This window comes from Seriola dumerili, unplaced genomic scaffold (assembly GCF_002260705.1).
Source record: "Seriola dumerili isolate Sdu_G_001 unplaced genomic scaffold, Sdu_1.0 BDQW01000017.1, whole genome shotgun sequence".
Taxonomy (NCBI): domain Eukaryota; kingdom Metazoa; phylum Chordata; class Actinopteri; order Carangiformes; family Carangidae; genus Seriola; species Seriola dumerili.
The window spans coordinates 13,786,008-13,803,819 of record NW_019174272.1 but is presented as its reverse complement, the minus strand read 5'-3'; the positions used below and the strand labels follow the sequence as shown (position 1 = coordinate 13,803,819).

The following is a 17,812-nucleotide window of genomic DNA, read 5'->3' as shown; positions in this document are numbered from 1 at the left end:
AGAGAGAGAGAGAGAGAGAGAGAGAGAGAGAGAGGACAATACGCAGCAAAGGTCCACAGGCTGGACTCAAACGGGTCATCACAGCACAGACTAAGCCCAAATATCAAATGTGTCTCTGTTTGATATGGAAAGTTGGTCAGAGGCGTTAGTACGAAGCCTTGTTACGGATGACTTCTCTCTCTCCCCTGCCCTCTCTGATCAAATAATTTTATTGTCTATTATTGTCTATATAATAGTTTATTTGCTGTAATGTAATTTTGCCCCGCTGTTGAGGCCCAGCCAAAAACTAAAAACTTGAGGAGATGAAGTTACATAGTAGAGCCCGACCAATTTATCAGTCTGCCGACTTTATTTTTATATTTATTTTATTTAACTCCAAGTGAAGTTTACCGTTTAAGTTAACAGTGCACTGATGTCATTTTGGATAATAAAGTTTACTGTTAAACTGTAAAATAGCCTGCTGTCATTACATGTCTTTTTCAGAAGTGTTTATATAGATTAGGGCTGCACCTAACAACAATTTTTTTATTTAATTATTTTTTCAATTAATCTATTATTTTTTATTACTTGATTAATATGAATAATAAATATATAATATAGTGCAATGTCATCTACATTTAGCAACAACAAAATATTGAAATAATGAAAAACAAAGTAAAATTCAAGTCACTTTCTGGAGGAATACCAAAACACTTTAGTTTAGCAGTCTATGAGAAAATCAGCTTACAGTAAAAATAGTGCAATTTGAGTAACCCTAAACTTTTTGAAACAGGAATTATCAAAACTAGTAGTTTAATCAACTCTCAGTAACAAACAACCCCAAGCACATACACAATGTCCCCTTCTTTCTCTCCCCTCACTCCCTCCCTCCTTCTCTCCCTCCCTCCCTACTCTTCTCTTCCTCCTGCCCTCCTCCCCATCCTTCTCTCTCTCCCTTCCTCCTACTCCGCCTCTTCTTCTCTCCTTCTCCCTTCCTCTCCCTCCCTCCTTATTTCCTCTTCTCCATCTTTCTCTACTTTTCTCTCTCCTGCTCCCTTCCTGTAATATAGTTAGGCATTGCGGTGGAGGAAAGTGAGCAGGTCCACGTGCTCCGAGGTCAGGCTTGCTCTTGTTGTTTTGGCTGAAGAGAGGGGTTCAGATGGAGGAGATGTGGCAGGGACAGATAGGTATGATTTAGCCAGAATAGCCAGGGCGGGGAACCTTGCTGTATTGTCCTTCCACCATTGGAGTGGGCTCTTATCCGTTGCAATACATTCTTCATTCATTCCAAAATACACGAGTACCTCATTCCTCACACATTCTTCTTCCGGGTTATTGTCTTCCTCAGTGCTGTGCTCCTCTGAGTCTGAGCCCAGCAATTCATCCAGCACAGGCCTTTGCCTCCTCTTTGAAACTTGTGTCTTGGCCCTGGCTGGGCCATCTTGCTCCACACTTGCCTGTTGAAGCTGTTTCTTCTCACTTCTGGCCTGAAGTGCAAGAGCCTGAAGTTTTACTTGCACCTTTAGGACTTCATGTGAGGGCAGGAACTTCAGCTTGCGAAACCTGGGGTCAAGGGCAGCAGCAATCACACACCATCTCTGAATTTGCAGTTGTTTGGAAAGAGTTGACAGAAGCAGACTCAAAGGAGGTTTTCTGTGTGGACTTCTGGAGGCCTTTTACCAGTGGAGGTAGAGCAGAGACTGTTACATAAGCTTCACTGCTGCTCCAAGAGGCGACTCATCATGTAATAGGAACTGTTCCATCTTACAGGTACGTCTTGAATCAACTTATGCTGAGCTGTGCCCCACTGCTTTTGTTTGTTTTTGAGCTTGCTGCTGACCAGCTAACTCTTTTTGAAATGTTCAACAAGGCACCTTGCAGCCACCAAGTGCCTTGCTTAGCTGGGGATCCTTATTCAGGGCTCGGTTGACCACTAACTGAAGTGTATGGCCAGCACATCGATGTGAAGAAACTGCATGCCTCTCTTCCAAGATCCTGAGAGCTGCCACAAGATTAGCAGCATTATCATGAACAACAGCCAGCAAATCTTTCAGAGAGAAACCAAACTTCTCTGCAGCCTTTTCCACCCAGCAAGATTCTCTGCTGTGTAGCGCTCCTCAAGTGGCATTGACTGAGGTTCCAATCCTGATTTACAAAGTGGCATGTGACTCCCAAATATGACTCAGTGGCAATACTTGCCCAAATGTCAGTCGTGAGTGTGATTTTTGATGCAGCATTTTCAATCTCTGCTTTCACTCTCTCAACAGCAGCCTCATATTTCTTCTCAATCAGATCCTTAAAGTGGCACCTGGCGGGAAGTGTGTATCCTGAATGAAATGTGTTGATCATCTCATGAAAGCCTTGACCCTCCACAATAGCAAGGGGTCTCATGTCTTTAAAAATCATCTGTAAGATGCAGTTAGGAAGCTCAGCAGACATCTGGGGTGTGCATGGATTTAGGCTCCTTTTGTGGAAAAAGTCATCCACAGTGCTTTGTCCGGTCCTGCAAAACAGACACATAAAGCATATGGGAATATATATATGTGTCGTATTTTAAAATCTTTTATAATTTCTCACTGCTGTGTTATACTAATAATACATACATCGATTAAATAATTCACTGTATGTAATTGCAACAGTTTCCCTGAACTGGATTTCATTTCTTAAACATGGCTGATAGAGTAAAGAGCAAATGTAAAAAGGACGAATAACAATGTGAGATGATGCGTTGTGTAACGTTACGTTTAACAGCAGCAGCAGTGATGCAGGGGGAGACAAACATTTAACATTAGCAAATCAATTACTTCCTACAGCAACACATTCCTCGTGTTTATAATCCAAATATATATTATGTTTGGGGGGGGGGGGTAAACTGGACTTACAGTGCCGTCTTGCTCCTGCTGCCATTTTGATAAATTGCGCCGAGATGCTTCCGCTTCAAGTGCTCCAGCATGGCGGTAGTAATGCTGTGATAGGCCATTTCCAGTTTGGAGAGCTTGCAGAGCACCACGATGTTCTGTCTCTGCTTAAAATATTTAAAATATTCCCACACTTTAGATGATCGTGGGCAATGTTTTTTTGCTTCAGCTTGCTCTTCGGTGTCCATGCTCTGACAATGTGCAGCCATCATACTTCCTCCTTGCAACGCGTCGACGCACGTTACGTAAATCAACATGTCGCCCCAGCCCTAATATATAAATATCGGCCGATATATCGATATCAGAATTTTTTAACTCCCTAATATCGGTATCTGCAGCGGCCCCAGAAATCCAATTTCAGTCGGGCTCTATTACATACAGAATTTTTTCAAACAATGACATCATCCCTTCCCCATTTCCTTCTTTGAATGGCTGAGCTGCACATTTCTTTTCCTACGCAATAGAATCATCTTTCTGGTGATTCTGCACACCAACAGTGCTAGGCTGGACCTAACTAGATGCTATGGCTGTAGGAGATTGGATAACAAACAGCGAAGGGAAAAATGGTTTGGACCTACCAACTGTCTATTAAATAAACATCACTGGAAGATAAAACACAAACCTGAAGGACAACTTGAGGCAAAGCACAGAAAAATAAAACTAATTATAAGACGTCATTTCATCTCTCTCTCCAAATTAAATCCGACAGGCAACTGGACTGTATTATGTGCTGTGCGGAAGACGGTTTCGCCTCTTGTATCCAACAGTCGGGCTCGTTCATCAGTTTCTTAATGTAATGGTCTTCTCTAGTCCGCACTAGTCTGACCAAGAAGAGTGAGTTAGGACCCAAGGTGATTTAACCCTTTGTGGGTGGTCCACCCAACTTCGTTACCTGTGTAGTACTGGTTTCACCTGACCATTGTTTGGTTCTCATGTGGCACGACCGTGTCGTTAGGGGTCAGGTGACCCTGTTGTTGTCCCCTGTGAAAGACAGTCGTTTAGGGTCAGGTGAGCCCCTGTGGATGACGATCGTTGAGAGTCGTTGAGGTTATGTTGTTGAACTCCTCCTGCGGTACCGATGAAAGGGCGACATTGTAGATTGGGGATAGATGGTGTCGCAGCACCACCTCCCCTGTTTAGCGATGGCCTCTCCACTCTTTACATAGTATGGTTTCCTTGACTCCCCTTTTCAAACCATCTGTCCTCCCTGTCCAAGATTTTGACAGTGCTGTCTTCAAAGGAGTGTGCCTTTTCCTTTAGGTGGGAGTAGACAGCTGACGAACAAGGGCCTGAAGAGTTTTGCCCTTCCTGTGTTGGGCCATTACGTTTGTGTTTAAAGTTGTTTAGTTTTCCCCAATATATAGGTCATTGCAATCCTCACTGCATTTGACCGCATATATCAGGGTGCTTTTCTGATGTGTTGGTGTTTTGTCTTTGGGGTTTTGTACCAGTTTCTGCCTGAGTGTGTTACTGGGTTTGAAAACATACAGGGATTTGGATGTTTGTTTAAAAATCCTCCGGAGTTTCTTCTGAGACCCCAGACACGTATGGAATGCACTATTTCTGCGTTTATCTTGCATTTTCTCAGCATCCTCCATCTGTTGGTATTCTTTCTGGGCGTGTTGTTTGAATCTTTTGCCAAAGGTCCAACTCGGATAGCCACAAGTTTTCAGAGCTCCCTTTAGATGTTTGTGCTCTTCTGCTTGGGCCCGAGTGGAGGTTGGTATGTTGTCAGCCCTGTGTTGCAAGGTTCTGATAACACCCAGTTTGTGCTCCAGTGGATGATGTGAGTTAAAGAGAAGGTATTGGTCTGTGTGCGTGGGCTTCCTGTATACTCCAATGTGAAGGCTCCTGTCCCCAGCAAGGTGGACATCACAGTCAAGGAAAGGTAGGTGGTTGTCTGTTCACAGACAGACGTCATTTCATGTTACTTCTCTTTAAAGGTGTAATGTGTAAGATCGTGCTACACTCAAAAAAATGATTCACGAGTGTGCTGTTCATGTGAATACGGTAAGTTTAGTTGTTTGAAATATATTGTGTTGATGGTAGTAATATGATATTTTAGAATTATATTGATATATTCCGTTTTTTCGAGTTTCTCAAAGACAATGTGAATGCTTTGGCATTTATATTTTTGAAAGTCTGATGAAGTTAGAAGAGCACGCGCCTGAATGCATGGATATGGCTTTAAGCATGAGTTAGCAGCACTGCTTCCAGCCCGGTTAGCCTAAATTAGCAGAATGAAGCTAGTGGTTAGGCTACTGCCGCTCAGGCTGCATTATTTATAGTTACTACTTTGATGCTCGCGTCGAGACGAGGTCGGGTGTCGCCGTTTCCATTAGGCAGGACGTGACGGCCTTAAGCTAAGGGTTAGCGCTAGGCTAACAGAGCATAGGTTTATATATATGTTTAGCGGCTGGCACCTGCTGCTGGAGTTTGGTGCTAACTTGCTGGCTCGCTCTACAGCGTGTTTTAAAAATATTGAAATGTGTTAATTTAATGTTAAACCGAGTTTCTTTGTCACAGTCGCCACTGCTGCTCATGTGGAAATGTTCTCTTGGGACATTTATATCTGTTTTATATCTATGCCTGAGACACACCGCTACAGTTTATAGACGTAATGTAAGAACAACAATAACAGTCGACTCCCTCTGACACTGCGGCTGAAACACGAATTTAAAATCATCGTCGATCGTAAAAATTTACACTGACACGACTCACAGTCAACGTTTAATCGCCATATAATGTTTAAGGTTTGAATACAGCGGGAAAGAAGGAACTAACAATGTGATATTTTTCCCATTACTTAAAGCAAATCATCATAGGGCCAAGTCAACAAAGATCAACTCACATTTTGTATGGGCAACCTCTCAAATTAGGTGAGTACATGTGATAGCATTGTTAATTGTTGAAGCTTAATTAAGCCATCGTTTTCTGCTAAAATGTTATCTTAAATTACATTTTCATCTGTTTTTCCTCTTTCTTTTCTAGGTAGAACATGTGAATGGGCGTGTGGGAATGTAAGGTGTGTGGAAAATCAGTATCAAGTAGGTATGAATTGCTTAAACATTGCAAGCTAAAACACCGCCATCATGGAAACAGGTTCAGGCATCTCTGCCCATATTCTAATTGTATAAACAATAAAATAAAAATAAAAAATAAAATAAACAAGAGAGAGTCTTGAGAATGAAAGAGTAGCTCTCTTGACAGAGGTGAAAAAGAGACACAACAAGGCTGTGGTCAAGGAGAAAATGCAGAAGACCTTCTCCTACAGATGTCAGGAGGTTGTCCAGGACTCACCTTTAGTCTCTGAATTTGTGAACAGATGGCCTGCCTTGCTCACAGTGAGTGAGGTGAGCATTACTGATGACATTTTGCACACTGCTCTGCTGATGTATAACTGCTTTCCAAAATTATGTTCAGATAATAATTAAGTGGGGGAAAATATTTTATTCTATATGAACATATCTATTTGTACTATAAATCCATGGTGAACGGTTTTTTCTTCATGTCAACAGCATTTCTTAAAACTGCATTTTCAGAGACTGATTGTAAAGGGAGACTACACTTACTTTTCTAATGGGAAGTTTTAAAATGCAGAGTGGTGGCATATCAATGTATTGAGATGCCATCAGCTGTCACGATTTAGATTTTTTGTAGCTGCCCGACTTTGATATTGATGACTTGTGCAACTCATCTCTATAGTTTGACACTGAGCCTGACATGAGCTGGTGCAGGTGCTTTTAAGACTCTGTGTTAACAGTTTGACAAAGCCCTGAAATATGGAAAAGGAAATGATGATACACACCAGAATGTTGAGGATAGACAACTCCCCATTCAAGAAGATTGAGATGCGATTTATCTGCATTTAAGATTGTGCCCAATTGCCAAGTCTCTCTCCAAGTGTCTGTCCTTTTTCAGCCCAGAAAATTATTCCTCTTAAAGCTAGAAAGTTATTACTTCTTACTTCTCCTATTGTATCATTCTTTTCTCTTATAGATAAATGCGGAATTCATGCGTATAACAACTTTGCCACTTCAAGCCAAGTTTTTGGCAGAACTTGACAAATACACACCTAACTTGATGAAGGTCTTCAGCAGTAGAGGAGGAGCTGCTGGAAGGAAGATCAAGCTCGTCATGGCTCCAACTGCTAAGGCAAGTGCATTAACCCTTGTGTGATGTTCATATTTTTGTTACTCAGCCAGTGTTGGCGGGTCTGGTGGACCCGCTGCATTTGTTGGGGTTTAATTCAACACAATCAAACAATTTTCTGTTAAAATACTTAACAGATGTTTACTTCATCCCAATTACAAGCAATATACAGTAAACAGCATATACTTGTATGGTTAATATAAAATGTGTAGGGGGGTGTACAATGTGTGGTCATTGAAAATGTGTTCTGATAAATATTCTTCACAGAAAATGAGCCAAGGCCAATGAGTCTGGGTTTGAAAAAATACTTAATCATATAATATTTCTTTTGATAAAAAATGAAAACGGGTCCCACAGACCCGAACACCACACAAGGGTTAAACTGTTGCATTATTTACCCAAATAAGGTTTTTCTCCCCATGTAACATCTTTTTCCCCATCTACCTTCCTCTGTTTAATCATCTTCCTCCTCGACCCACTTTGTCAGTCTTTCATTTATCTTTCCTTTGCCTCCATCCTTTATGTCCTTCATGGATGAGATGTTGGACCCCCTCCCATCTTTTGGTGTCTTCAAGCTTCCATACTTAACTTTCTTTCATCTTCCTCTTACCACCTCTCTTTTATATTTCATTTTCTACTTCTCCCTTCCACTTGTCCTCTCATCTCCTACAATTTCTCCTTTTCTTTACATGTTCACCCCTCTTCTCTATCGTCACTCTTTCTTCCATCTTCTCTTCCTCCCCTTCATCTTCCTTTCTATACCCTCTACTTCCCAATGTCCATCTTTGTTTACCTCAACAACCTTCCTCTCCACCTCACATGGAGGTTATTCGTGATAAAGATCTGATAAATGCTAGAAAACGTCTTGAAAAATTGCTAGCCTTAACATTTGATATACAATCTTTTGCAGAGTGACGACATCGAAGTCAAGAGGGACTGTGTACTTCGAGGTCTTTGTGCTTATCTGAATGAGGACAGCAACACTCTTATCAAGAACTACTTGGTCAGTATTTGCATTTTACTGTGAGCTTTCAGTCTATCAGTTTATTTCAAAATGCTGAATTAGTTTTTCACCATTAGAACATCAACATTGAGGAAGCTGAGAGAAACATCGCACAGACCACCATGAGGCTTTACGTGATCCAAAAAGAGGGTGCAGATGATGAGGAAAAGCCAGAGGATGTTGGAGTGGTGTTTGAAGGTGTGGAACTTCTTTGCAAGCTGGGAAGTATCTCCTTTGGATGGGCCATGCTTTTTGGGCTCATCTACACACTCAACCTATCCCCAAGACCTTAAATTCACATTTGAGTTCTTCCAGAAAGTGTTGATGAACTTGGATGGTAACAGACTGTCTCCAAAGGTGCAAGCACTTAAAATAAAGATGCTTCAGTGAGATCACAAGTTAAGGTGCTGGATAATTGAGCCAGCCACATTTGACTTGGACATTGCCATTGTGATCTTCTACTGCCACTTTAACTTTGTTTGAAATTGTGGATTGTTTATATAATGTGCTGTTGGAAAGGATGGAGCATTTGTTGGAGGAACCTGCTTCTGGACCCTTTGGCCATTTCTTTCATTGACATTACTTACTATTATCTTGTTGAAGAGGAATACACCAAGACCATTCATATGCACAACTTTCATTAACTGACTGATCACTGTTATTTGTTCATTAGTGATGGAAAGCAGCAAAAGGCTTGCATTTCTCTGAAAATGTTGTTGAATGATTACTTAACGTTACTGTGACAATTGACAGTGACAATTCAGCACAAGTCAGTCTGGAAGCTGTGAAGGATGTTTACAGTGGATGATGGATGAATACTTAGTCATCACATGTTATTTCATGTCATCAAAACAATTCTTGTGTGTGTGTATCCAGCATGTGAAGATGCCTTTGTGCATTTCCAATGTAATCCCAATGATTACATCACATATTCCCAATATTGATGTGTGCAGAGCTTGTTAGATACTTGTTTATGTGGAGTTCTCTTCTCCCTCATTCCTCGTTAGTTTCCGCCCCTGGAGCTGCATCCCTGGGGGTCAGGTGGACAGTTACCTACAATGTGGATGTGCACAGTTTTGTCATGATTGCCCCCACCCCACATCAGCTAATTACTGCTGTTGTGCTGTTATTTCACCTTGTAACTGTTGCATGTGTTACCATGCCTCATCCTCATTGTGAAACTTGTGCCAATTCGCTGAGCTTGCTTGGGCCTCTCTCGTGGTGAGGCTAAAAAAGTGTCCTTGAAATTAGGACTTAAGTTTTTATTGTTATCTGTTTATTTATTTAGTTTACCTTGAATAATTTGTTTATTTGCATTATCTTATTTGGTTTTACCTTTTTCAATTAGTTGAGGATAACTGCATTGAACTTCCAAATGGTGGTGTTTAGTCATGATGGGATGTATTTTTTGGTTGAATCCCTGGTGTCATGCAGTATATGCTCAGTGGCCATTTTATTAGGTACATGTGTACACTCTAATGCAGTCCAATACATGCTGCTCCAATGCACATTTGCATAATGCCTCCTATAATCAGTTTTTATGACATTGTCATAGAATTGTTAAATGTTTGATGTCATGGTGATAATTTCTAAATTATTCTTCCCATTTACACTCATGAGGAAGGCAGAATATTAGAAACACTTAACAATATAATGTAGTCCAGTAGAACAGCTCAACTATGACCTGTCATGTTTGAATTTACAAGTCTGACAAGGACACCCAAAACGGAAACATTTTAAATTTCACAAGTTGGAATTTACAGCAAAGCTGTTGTATTTACTTGCAATAGATTCTACAAGTGTACCTAATGAAATGGCCACTGCTTTCATTGTCATCTGTAGTACTAACAGCCTTGCCTTTTTCTAATTGCAAAATGTCAAAGATAATTAATGTTCCTAAAAGTTGTAAGGTTCTGAATTTTAAAGCTCAGTACATGCTATACTGTGTTATACTGTGCCGGTGCACCCAGAGTCTGAATAGCTTTTATGATTTCTGTTCCTGATCTTTCACTTATTTGTCTTTGTGTTGAGGTAGACATATGCTGTGGCTGTGACATGTCTTTAAACAATGTTCAAGTGCCAATACAACAGGTGCACAGCATTATCCATGTGGTGCAGACACATTTAAAAGTTACTGTAATTTTGAAGTTACTGCAAATAAAGTTGTCAGATCTATGCTGTGTGTTACTTTGTGATTTTAACAGGAGATAGGAAAACATATTTGAAATGCATTATTATTGTTTATATACTTTAACACATAAGGTTTATGTGAAAGTTCACCTTACCTTTAACTGAATAAACACATAAGGTTTATGTGAAAGTTCACCTTTAACTGAATAAACACAAAGTTTATGTATACGTTTGCATTAACTTTATTGAATTTATTCACACTGATTCAGCATGGTAGAAAGACATTGAATTAAATGGGGCCCTTACATTGAACTTGCCTAATAAAATTACATGGAAAAACTTCATGTAATGGAAATACTTAAAGTCAACGTTTTTGGTACAATTATTTTTTTGAGTGTACTTGCTCCACCTCCATAGGGGGCAGCATTTCACCTCTTCACCCCTGTCCAGTTAATCATGTTGTTGTTTTCCCCATGTTCCTTATAATATATTTATATGTGCATTTATTGCTAATAGTTAAAATTGTTGATAGCACTGAAACAAATTATGAGTACTTGTAGTACAAACAGTATGTTTTTATTTACCTATAAAAATATGAAGGCAAGGGGATACTGCATGACACATGGGTGTCAGGCTACAGCAGCATGAGGAAGGGATGATGACATCATCACAAAGGCAGAATCAGAAAATAAGGTTTATTGCCAGGTAGTTTTTATTTAGAAGTGCAGTATCCAATAAACATATTAACAGGAAATAACAATGAAAAGGTAAAATACTGCAACAAGCAAAAAGATAAATATACATAGATACACTTATTAAAAAAATAAAACTATGAAAAAAACTATGTACAAAAGTGTTGACAAAACCCCTGCTGAGCAGGATGTGCAATAGATCACAGTAGAGACAATATGTGTTCTGTGCAGGGATAATACTCTGAGGTGTTACTGTAATGTGGTTGTTGATGGTTGATGAGGCCAGACCCAGAAGAAAAGGCAGGTGCTGGTCCAACACTGGGGAGGACTGGACTGGAATTCTGGTCCTGATACAGACAAACATGTGAGAGGACAATTAGTTTAGATCATACAAGTTCTTTATATTCAAACATGTTACGTCTGCTGTGTGTGTATAATAAATAATAATAATAATTATAATAAATATGAATTAGACAGTGGTACAACTGTGGTATAAATATTCATTATTATGAATCAGCAGTATGAACATGTATACACTGTGGCTCTGATATAATCACAGTGGGATAGAAAAGTGGTGCAGAGTGGAGCAGGGTGACAGCTGAGGGGAAGAAGCAGATCTGAACCTGCTGGTTCTGGAACAGGCTAAATTCTACTGAATCGCTAAAACTTCTGTCGACATCATCAATCATACATTTATGCCACTTGAAATGTTTGTCAGTATGGTTTGTCATTTGTACTAATGATACTTTTCGCTACCGACCAACATTAGATGTTACTCACCAGTGTAAAAGTTGCGAGCTCAGCGTCAAACTGCATCTTTTTACTCGCCCGGAGCTGTCTCCAGCGGTGGGAAGCCACACCAAGATTTACTCCTTTTCATCTTTTCTTTGCAGTTGAACGTGGTTTCTTGTCGGAGCAGTCTTCGGTATGGAGATAAAGAAAGCTTTCTAGGCGCTTCAGCCATCTCTGCGTTTCTGTGATGCTAGTCAGGAGCTTTTTTTTTTAGTCGAGAGCTGTAGTGTTACTTCAAGCTCTGGAGGAAGTTTTTCTTCGTCGTGGGACTGTGGGCAGACTAGATGCTAAACTGACTCACACAGCATCTAGTGTCATAAAGTGGTATTACAACACGGTTTGGGACACAGCTAGTTTGTCAGTATGCTCAATTTAGTAAATATCTCTGAAATACAATAGATGGAGGTCTTGGTCATGACATTATCACTGTGGCTCCTTCACATACTGTTGATAGTGTTAGTTCATTTTTTGAACATTTTAAGCTAAAATTCTGGTCAGATCTTACACACTACACCTTTAAAGCCACATGAAGCTAACTACTAAAGGCAGTGGTATAACATTATCTATTAGCATCTCGCAACAATGGAACATTGCTAATTTGTTTGCAGATTTGGATTTAGTCTGAAAGTCAGTAGCCCAATGAATTCAATTCAATCAATCTATACTCAATAACTCGTAATGACAAAGTGAAAACAGAATTTTAGACTTTTTGCAAATTTATGAAAAAGAAAACTAAAATATCACATTGATATAAGTATTCAGACCCTTTGCTATGACACTTGAAATTTAGCTCAAGTGTATGGAGGTAGATTTGTCTATTATTATATGTGAACAGATTCACTATCTGTGTGTAAATGTGTAATCTGTAAATATAAAACACATTTCCACAAATACAAAAAATGAATTTGTTAATTCAAAAATATCTGGAAAATATGAAACAGACCTGCAAATACACAAATTCCACAATAAAAACATATGAATGTATTTGAATACGTTCAATTCATTTACAAATAAATGAAAAATGTGAATATCTCTCGTTTACAACTTTCAAACAGGCACTTGTGAATCAGTTTTCAATTTTTGAAACTCAATTCCATGCTTGTGGATTTTCACAAATGCTATTCCAATTAACAAATAAAAAATGTATTCATAAATGCCACTTGGCCAGAAGCTCTCATCCACATCACACCTTGAGTCTCCTGCAACACACCTTGGAAAGAATCTTTTTGATAGTCTCCCTGTGTGATATATTCTGTTTTAGCAACCTGAATGTGCAAAGTACAAGTAGTAACCAAAGGTTTTTAAATAAATAAGTGGAGTAAATCACATGAGCTTTACCGGTGTTATTTGGTATATTAGAACAGAGCTAAGCTAGCTGTTTCTCTATACTTCCAGTCCATATGCTTAGATAAGATAATCTAATGCAGCTGTCTTTAACTACTTTATATACTGCTGGGTAGTTTAATCAAGAATGCATCATATCATGTCATCATGTGTTTAATGTCATAAATCTGTATTTATATAGTATCTGTTTGATGGAGTAATAAGAAGTATAATATTTACCTCTAAAATGTAGTGGACAAAGTTGTATAAAGTAGCATAAAATGGAAATACAGCATGTAACTCAACAAATTTGAGTAAATGTAGTTAGTTACTTTCCACCACTCAACAATTTTTAATTCCATTATGTACAGTATGTGTGTACCCCTCTTCTCTCAAATCCTACTTGATCACTTTTGAATTCTTTATGCAACTGGGCCACGATGTTCCTCTATGTATTAACTTGTGTCTTACCTCGGGTAAGTGCTGACTACATCATTGTGCTGTGATCAGTCCAAAGGACAGCTGTAGTCAGGCTAAAGTAGAGCAGCATGATTATAAATCTATAGGCAGGAATGATGCAGCTGTTGCTATTATTATTATTACAGAGGCTCTCCAATGCAGTTCTCCTGCCTTCTCTCAGTTTGATGTCTGAAGGTAGATGGGCTAAAACTGGCTGCCCCCCTACCCTCCAACCCACAGACACAAACACAAACAGGACACCAGTAATGGCATCAGGTGGTGATAAAACCAGGAAGCCAAAGGACAGACCCATAATCTTGCACAACTTCAGTCACACCGTGTCTACACAGGAGGCGTATGGCATGAGCAGCAGTTAGCAGAGGAGCGGCAGCAGCTTCAGTCCACACAGGATGCGTTCAGGCACAGTATTGACAGTAGGACACCCACATTTTGGTAGTGTTCAGACCCCACAGACAATCACTGTAGTTACACACATGCATGTAGCACGAGCTGTCGACACGTGTGAGACCGACAACTGAAAAAGCATGTTTTATGAGGCATTTGAGTAAATAAGAATTTTGAGAGAACTTGACCTACCGCTGAAGGATATGGAGTGGCCAACCAGGAGGAGGGACATGGACCCCCCAAAGAAACATTTTGGCCGTGAAAGCCAAAATGTGGTTCCACCATTCCCATAATATATACTGATCTTAATTATTGCATATTTTAATGAGTATGCCTTACTAATTGTAAGCTTGTAGTGAATTAGTTATGCTATGTTCACACTACTACAATTAAGTTTTAAAACAGATCTCTTTTGCTACGTTTTTGCCTACCGTCCACACTCCTCTGAAAACGGAGACTTTTGGAAAAACTGCTGGACCTGTTTTAGTTTAAAAACTATGGTGTTGTTTTGTAGTCTGGACGGGCCAAAACGGAGACCTATGAAAGCAATGACATAGACACCCATGATTGCTCCGTGATTGAGTCTCATCAGCCTCAACTACCAGTGGTGAATCATAGATGCTCACAAGTTATTTTTTTTCGAGTCCAAGTCAAGTCTCAAGTCTCTTCTGGTTGTAATAAGCATTCTGCCCCCTGCTGCTGCCATACGGTCTGCTGACAACTTCATCACCATATCTTATGTACTGCATCATCATCACTCCCTTATCTATAAAGTTATACATGATACTAAGGGAGAGAACAGGGATGGAGTGGGAATAAAAATCAGCCCAAACTTTTGACTTGGACTGACCCACCAGAACACGTCTGGAGACACCGTCGGATACGGCCGTCACACTGCACAAGAATCATGTAGCAAACAGAGGAGAACAAACCGAGGAGAACACATCAAAAAGAACAATCAGCACTTTAAACTGTGGTGCTTTTTGTCACTTTCCTCTGTATAAATCTGTAGTTAATAGTAGTTATAGAGAATATTAGATTAAAGTTCAGTCTGGACAGTACAGAGCTAAGAACAGTGTGACGGATAAACAACAGGCTGCACTGGCTCATATTTCAAATTGTCTTTCCTTAATGTGTACAGTTTGTCCTGCACTGGTTGTGTTCTTTGTTGTGCATTTGTGTGTTTTATTTAATGTCTAATCTATGTGCCTTTTAAATTACCCCCTAGGACTAATCAAGTTTATCTTAATGTCAAGAAGACTGTGCTATGTTTTTGAAAAAAAAAGGGCAAATTTGGATATTGACCTTGAGTTTCGACCTTGAGGTCGTACACGAGTTGAAATACTTGGGAATCATTATCTTCACATTTAATCCAGATTTGGAGAACAGTAGAGAAAAATAAGGTGTGCCAATTTTAAAAGGCTACAGCTGTTTCTATATCAATGTTCCAGATACATAATCAACATTTCATGTCTGCTGCATTTTTTAAGTCTGTTTATGTTTGTCATTTTGTCATGTTTGTGTGCTTTCTGCAAGCTGGTTTCTGCACTTGGCCAAGGCTCATCAATGAGGGAGGAAGCTCCACTCTGTAACAACACTGTTCAGGGATAAGTCTTCTCTTCACCTGGTCGTGTCAGTTTCAGGAGTCACATTCTCCTAGCTACATGTTTTTGAATAACTTATCAATCATTTAAGCCAATCAAGTAGATTGCAGAAGTGCCTAGTGAAAAATAAGGTGTGCCAAATGTATTCATAAATACTGCAGCAGATGACATGCAGTCATTAATGAGAAATTGCTTGTCCAATTATCACAAAACTCACAGGATATGTTTCATAATATCGAACCACGTGTGTGAAACTATTTAGAAATGGCTGAATAAGGAGCATGTACATGAGCCTGGTGCAAACTTTGTCATAAATCAGTCAGTTTGTCCAATTGTCACAAAACTTGTTGAATATTTATGTTGAACTAGTTTGTCAATTACCAATGGGGGGGGGGGGCACAAAACTTTTCCATATGGCTTTATAGTATATTATCTTTCTAGGGCTTTTATTTTGAAACTGTTGTTTTGTTCTGACCTAACGGCTTAATGATTGATTGATATATCAGTTCAACAGTTAAATATCCTGGGACATCGTTAGCATCTGTCGTAACGATCCTCTGCCGAGGACTGAGGTCGGCCTGTTTATTTTATTTTGAGGTTTAACGCCAGTCCAACTCTGTCGTGTGAGCAGTAGTCTGGCTGTTCACACACATTACTCAGTGATTCTGCTCCTCTGCTCTCACGTAGATAATAGTAATGACCTCATGAATGTGGGTTTCGCTTCTTTTGCAACAATGAAGTTAAAAGGACCATCATCCTTTGTGATGATCTGACAGGAGTGGCTTTCCTGTGTGTGTGTGCGTGCATGCGTGCGTGCGTGCGTGCGTGTCTTTGTCTGTCTCACACTCCTGATCATTCTGGTCCACTTTAACCCCTGTGTATTGGTATTTTTAATGGGTTACGGACACTCATGTATTCTAAATAGTACATTTTAATCTTGTCAGGTAATGGTTGGTTAACGAGCGTAAGAAAAAAAACATCCCTAGTCTGCAGTAAAACAAATCATCACTTATTCAGTGTGTTGTCAGCCTAACAATGGCAGAATACAGTGAGTCATAATGGAAACGATGTCATTGGATGGATGTTGTCTGTAAAATTTACAGCTAGTGTCACAACCTAACCTTTGAAAATTGCTGTACTGTCATTCGCCTCTCATCTTTATAATTGCTGATGAATTGCACACACACAATCACACACAATCAAGAGATTAATGATGTTACGATGAACCATATGGAGACAGTTGACTGGTAATGCATGACAGCAATAATTTTACTTTTTGCAGCAGCGAATACTTAAACAAATCACTATATCAATTACAGTAATGAGTGCAAATGAGCTTTAACTGACGCTTGCAGCATATTTAAAATATGAATTTTTAATGTGGAACAATTTGGTGAAATATGCAGATGCCAGACTAATTTTTTTAAATACTTAATAGTCTTGGTCCTTCCATTTTGACTGTTTTTTGTCAAGGAAATTATAAGTAGGCACACTAGACCTGCTGATAGACATGACTGCCTAATTTACCTGGTCACCTAGGTGACTATTGGCCTTCTCTCTCCAAGCATCACATTACAGGAACGCACTTCCAGCTGATTTGAAAGACTTTACAACAAATGGCAGTTTTGCTACAAAGTTGAAAATCTGGTGACTGGAGAGAAACAAGAGTGTCAACATGATGTATGATATATTTTCATCCTGCACTGTCCTTTAATATCTGAGTGCCATATGTGATGTCTAATAATGGCTGCCACTTATAAAGCCCCACCAAAATCTTCATCTGCCACTGCTGCAGAGGAGGAGGTTAGAAGATACCCAGAAGTCACACCACTGTCACTCACAGAACACCCACTACTCTGCTGTAAGTCACATGAGCAAGTCTGGCCTTCTCTGGACAAACTGAAAAACAGGTACCTTTGTATCCCAGGTACTAGTGTCTCAGCTGAGGGTGAGTCTGGAGACACCATCACAGCAGAGAGGAGCACCCTGACCTCAGAGCATGGGCTCCTCTCTGTCCTTCACTGTCCAAATGTCCCAAGGCCAGCAGCAAACAATAGCACATTTTATTTAAGCTACACATTTTAATTTATTTCAATTTAACATTATTTGTTTAATGTAAGACTATGTTTTTTTTTTGTTTTGTTTTTTTATTTCATTTCAATTTAACATTAATTTGCTTTCAAATTCCCCAGTTTCTGAAGGAGCTGCTAACTTTTGCTGGACAAGTTACATTGTTCAATATACCTGTAATAGTACAGTCGTTCACACACAAACTGTCTTACAAACAGTTCAGTTTATGAACTTTATCTTGTTAGATAAACATATGTTGAAAAACTACGAATAAATCGCAATAAT

At 39.5% G+C, this 17,812-nt stretch overlaps 1 protein-coding gene across 1 annotated transcript in view; it reads right to left on the bottom strand.

The window, feature by feature from the left end:
• abca2 (ATP binding cassette subfamily A member 2) overlaps positions 1–17,812 on the bottom strand; it is a 116,635-nt gene that overhangs the window by 97,881 nt on the left and 942 nt on the right. The gene's annotated exons all lie outside the window — the stretch shown is intronic.